Source organism: Helicoverpa zea, chromosome 14, assembly GCF_022581195.2.
Source record: "Helicoverpa zea isolate HzStark_Cry1AcR chromosome 14, ilHelZeax1.1, whole genome shotgun sequence".
In the NCBI taxonomy this organism is placed as follows: domain Eukaryota; kingdom Metazoa; phylum Arthropoda; class Insecta; order Lepidoptera; family Noctuidae; genus Helicoverpa; species Helicoverpa zea.
Window position 1 is genome coordinate 8,100,114 of NC_061465.1, and position 6,171 is coordinate 8,106,284.

The following is a 6,171-nucleotide window of genomic DNA, read 5'->3' on the forward strand; positions in this document are numbered from 1 at the left end:
TCAGAAACAACTAAGATATTTTTATCGTTGGTTATGAATATCGAAAATGATAAGCCAACTATTTATTTTTGATTAAGATTTAATAATAAAACATTTTTTAGTCAGAGTATTCACAGTATTTTATTTTCTTAAATATATGCATTCCACGTTAAATGTTTGCGTTGCACCATATTACCGGAAATAATTTGGGGTGGCGCCACTGTAGCAAGCGTTAAGTTAATTTTATAAGTTTTGCTCCTTCAATGAACTCTGGGAACTCCACTACTACAGATCTTAATTTGTAGTTTAGGCCGAAAGTGCTTTAATATACCAATCATGGTCATTAGTTTCGCGGACGATATAAGGGTCAACCGAAAAATGGTCCGCGCTTGCCTTATGTGTGGCTTATGGTTATGATTAAAGTCGTTCTAAAAACCAAAACTATAGAGTTTAGCTGTCGCATTGAAGCTTGATATATAGAAATGGACTTCCAAACGAGTGTCTTATTCGGGTATACCTACATGCATTGAGTACTCTTAACAAGTTGCTAATACATAGTAATCAATAACCGTTAGGTACCTACCACTTAAAGAGTAACCACGCAACTATGTCATTTCGTGGACAGAAAATGCTGTAACAAAATGGAATGCTGTTCTATTTAGTCACTAATCTGTCGCAGTAGATGTCACCATAGATATCCTGTCTGCTTTTCATAGGTCCAGTTGCTGGTCGCACGTGGTTTCACCCGTGTATAGAAGCTAAATTGAGTACCAAAATGAAAGTTAGATTCTTAGGTGCTCTTTCAAGGTAGGGTCCTCCGTACCTATTAGTTTTCTTTTTTGCCTATGTATTTTGGAATAGTGTGCCAGGTTCTATTAGTTTCATCCATCCTCATCCATGATTCATCCATTAAACCGTATTATGGCATTATAGTGTCCAAGAGTGGAACAGCAGACCTTTTTTTTTTTTTTTTTTTTTTTTTTTTTTATCGACGTAAAATCATCAAATGACCCCTCCCGCTGTGGGTTAGCAGCGGTGAGGGAGTGTCAGACTCTTACTGACTAAAATCGTCGTGTTCCGTCATAGGCCTTTTATGTACCAGGGCCGCGGTATCTCTTTCGAACAACCCGCAGCCCCGGCAGGACTTGGCCCTGCTGGGCCCCGCTGGGGTTGCTGACGTCTCTTTGAGGAGCGCGTGGAACAACGCGCGCCGTCGACACGGGTCTGTCGTCTAGGAAGACAGAGGGACGATGAGCCACCCGAACTCACCGCCCACAGACCCACGCCTACGGTGGCCGGGAGTCATCTCGCGACACCCGGCGCCCATGGTGTCTACCTGGTCCAGCGCGGCGGCCGGGACGAGAGGTGCGAACTCTCTGGCGTTCCGCCTCCTCCTTCTCGAGCATGACCGCTTCGCAGAAGGAGGCGACGGCATCCCATTCCCTCTCGCCCCGGACCATGGCCTGAACCAGGGCCGGACGCGAGAGGTCGCCGCCGCCCAAAGCCTCGACGAGGACCCGGCGGTGCCCTTCCCATGCGGGGCACACCTGGACTGTGTGGTCCACCGTGTCCTCGGGGCTGTCCGCACAATGGTGACACCCGGGCGCCTCCTCACGACCGATGCGGTGCAGGTACCTCCCGAAACAACCGTGTCCGGTGAGGACCTGCGTCATGCGGGGAACAGCAGACCTAAGTAGGTAACCTTTGTATGATTACTTACCTATAAACCCGCTATAAATTAGCACAATAGTGTAGTTAGTGCACACAATGTGGATGTTGCTCAAGCTTCCTTTGATGACATCTAGGGGAGACTCGGCGGCGCCCGCGCCGGTGCTGTGGCAAGAGGAAATATCTCCACGCATTCAAGGCGCGCATCGTTCTACAGTGCCGAAGTTATAAAACTCGCTACGATTAAAAATGAATTATTATCATATGAATCCAGGTTTCGTAAATAGGTTGGTACCTATGTGATATCTAAATCAATTAGGCAGTCAGAGGGGAATCAGCATAATGCTACAATCAATTTCTACGGACATATACGCAGAATGTATCTACCCATCGACCAAACAAAATCGATTCAAGCCGTTGCATGACTACTTATAGACAGGTAAACCTGTTTAAATATACGGAGGATGCAGATAAATAAGAGAAGATCAACACTTATTTTCCTCCACCGAAACTACAGCTCTTTGTATTTAAGAAAATGACTTCATCTTAGAAGACCTAAAGCTAATCACCAGACTAAAAGCGCTGATCCTACCTATTTAAAACGGTTTACATACTTAACTGCTAAATCAATTCATGCAACAGTAGCTGAAGCTGAAGAACTCATCAAATACTTTTCTGGTCTGTATACCTACGAGTACTTCTGACACAAACCCTACCTCATTTGAGCATAACCGATCGTTTTTGCCTAACACGAAGCGCGAGCACTTTGTTTGCATACTCGATCTCAGCATTAGTTATTCTCCACGCTTCATAATAAACGTAACACAAGAAACATGAGTCGGATACGGATGAACAATGAAAGTGGCCTTTTTATGGGACGCACTAAGAAATCTATTGGGTTTACATAATTGTACCTATCGGCTTTATATACGTTGTTGAGAATGCCGTTTTTAGAGTCATGTCTAACAATTGTGATGACAAAGCGTTGTTAATTTATGTCTGTGAAAAATTATGAGGAGCTTGGCATGAGTGGTTTTAATTGGTGCACATTAATTTGTGTTTAGTTAGACTAATTGGCGACTACGAACGGAGATATTATCTTTGAAGATTTTCTTATATAAAAAGGTTTGGTCTGTATAAAAAATATATGTACACCTAAATGCTAGGTGGGGCCGGAGGGTAATTTATTATTCGAAGATTTTTTTTTTATATAAAAACTTGTAGAAAAATCATCAGTTACGTATATATTAACGGGTTTCAACAGATCTATTAGCAAATATTTTAATCTAAGTACAACTGTGAGACACCAACCCACTAACCCTATAAATATGGATTCAAAGAAAAGTGCAACTTAGCAGGAGATCAGAGGTGACGAGAATCTTATGAATAATACATAAAGTAAAAGGTCTACTGAAATGTAGCGGTCATAATTTTGCCTAAATGCTATGACCCAAGCAATGGGCACTATAGTAGCGAAACATTTTAATAACAGTGTAGGTATTTCCCGCACTATTCCACACACGTTCTTATGGGACTTTTGCTTTTGCACGCGAAGAACAACTGATGTAGGAACTAATAATAAACTCCAGAATTCCATCTATTTCAATGCATTTTTTTGTCAAGTGTGTCTCATTTAAAAGAAAAGTCTACACCAAAAATTTGCAATTAAGCTAACTAAACTTACATCGCAGATCTTTTTCAAAAGATTACGAACACGGCAGCACGCCCAAAATGTCCACCAATCTGCTTCCCTAAAGAGGGTTGAACAAAAATACAAGGTTAATACAACTCAATACAAATCCATACTAATGACGCACAACTTATAAGTACTTACAAGTCACAGCTACTTATCAATTAGCGGTTGCTAACGCATTACAGCAACCAGGCTTAGATTATAGCCGACAACCCGAGTTACGTAGTACAATGTGAATTGGGTTGCTCAATCATTCAGTACTGAGAGATTTTTGTCCTACCACGTAACGGTTATGATAAAGCTTATGTGATGGTGATCTACATACAATTATATTTAACCAACTTTTTCCCGCGGTTCCATCCTCTTATACATATTACGGAAGTGACTATATAAAGAAGTACATAGGAGTAGGTATATTGGAAGAATACATTCAGTAAATAAGGGAGTAGGTATACAAAATAAGTAAGGACAGTATGCAGGGGATGTACATAAGTGAATATAAATAAGGCAGTTACATACTGCACGTTCATCATCTCGGTTGCAGTTTAAAAATGGAGTATATAGGATCCCGCACTCGAGAATATTCACGGTGGCCGAATATCTTTAACTAATGTTGTCGAAATGATACCATGTTACTATTAGTAGGTATCCTACGTACTCAGCATAATGTAATGATACGCCACGAACCATGGTGTACTAAGTCTTCAGTGGAACTGCTGTATAATGAGAATTAAATAACCGGACTAAATCTACTTAAGTATACATTGTAAATTGTTTCAAGGAATAGGTAAGTGAAAATGAATGATGATGATGATGTTCTCCTAGCCGATTATCGGCTACGGCGGCTGTTCTCATGTAAGGAGATTAGCCAGCTGCGCAGGACATATTATAGTGCACGAGCATTTGCGCAGACACAGGTGCACTCACTATTCCTTAACTCTCATAGCCCGATGGGACGGCAATCCGACACGACCGGAAAGAGATCAGGCGCAGGACCGACATTTACGTGCTCTCCGATGCACGGGTGTATCAATCACCACCTTCCAGGCTCCGGGCTGCTATGTGAAAGTCTTCTAAAACCCACAAAGCGATTTCGGCCCGACTCGGGAATCGAACCCGAGACCTCGTGCTCAGCAGCCGCACTTGCGACAGCTAGACCAACGAGGCAGTTAAAATGAGGCAGTCGAAGTGAAAATGAATATCCTTTATCTATGTACTATGTACGTATGTGGCTATGTACTTTCTTCGGTTAACGTCGGTCCTGCATGTGATCTGTCTCCGTTCATGTTGGATTGCCGACCCATCGGGCTATGAAAGTGAAGAAAATTGTCGGGTCAAATGCTCGTGCGTGCGCTATACTTAATATGTCCTGCGCAGTTGGCTGATCTCCTTAATATGAGAGCAGACGCTGTAGCTAAAATCGACCTTGGACGTGAGTTATTTATGCACTCAATAAAGCCAGGGATGTGTAAAAGGCACAATACAATAAAAACTCGAAAATAATTCGATAAATTTAAAAAATGAACTCTTAGTTTTCAGACTAAATTCTACAATCTACACTTATAACAGCCTAATTATATATCGCTAAGCCTTACAATAATAAAGTAAGTATAGTTCGGCCATTCAGAGAATGCGTTCCTGACACGTCGCGATTGAACTGACGACGTAACTTTGCAATGGCGTTGCAGTTACGATAAAAATATTTTTGCTGGTTGTTTACCGTTTTAACAATTGAGGAGCATTAAAACAACATTATTATATCAATAATCAATGAATGTAGTTACGTCGTCAGTTCAATCGCGACGTGTCAGGAACGCATTCTCTGAATGGCCGAACTATAATAACTGTATAAAGTTCTTAATAACTCAATCATTCTCGATTATCGAAGCACTGAAGTATACTTCCGAGCTTTCCAATCAATGAACAGCTCGTATTTTTTATTTTACGATATTTTCATTTGCGTAAACCAATGAGCTGTAACTTATTGTACACTTATTTTTGATTGATTGCCCTTAAGTAACAAATATACTTTGTTTTAGTAAGTTTCGTTAGTGCCTTGTGGTAATGGAAAATTAGTGATAATAATTTGAAATAAATAATGAGACATTTAAGATGATTCAATGCTTGTATATTGAAAAATCCTCTCAATATAAAGGTATTTCAAGCGAGCAGCGGAGTGCAACTGCCGACAATAGTTTTAGCGAGTCAGTCGTCCTCAGGCACGGTGGAGTGATGACTTGCGCAAGACGGCTGGCAGGAGCTGGATGCGAGCAGCCGAAAATCGATCTCAGTGGCGTGCACTTGGAGAGGCCTATGTCCAGCAGTGGACTGCTATAGGCTGATGATGATGATGATGAGTCGGTAGCTGACTTAAAACACGTACTTTAAGATATATCTTTTGTGTTAAATTAACTTATTTAACATAATTACGTATACATTTATTTATGCATATTTTCTAAGAAAATAGTTTAATAATCTGCTAATATTTTGCTCAAGTAGATCGAATAATTTAATTGATCTACATACATAATATCAAAACATAAGTCTGTTAAGTAACTAGTGACATAATCAATATCCGTCCTATTAATTTCTATTTGTTTAAGCAGATCGACCTTGATATGTCAATCTTTATAATTTATAAGTAGATTAAATAGGAAAGTAGCTCTTTGTTTATATAGTAAGATGCTTTCAGTCTAATATAATGGATTTTTATATGACGAAAGATTCAAATTGAGGAAGAATTAATAGGTGATTAGCCAGTTACATACAAGAAATACCGCATATTGTCAGTATTTTTTTCCTAGGTAAAAACTACGTAAATCACATTTAAC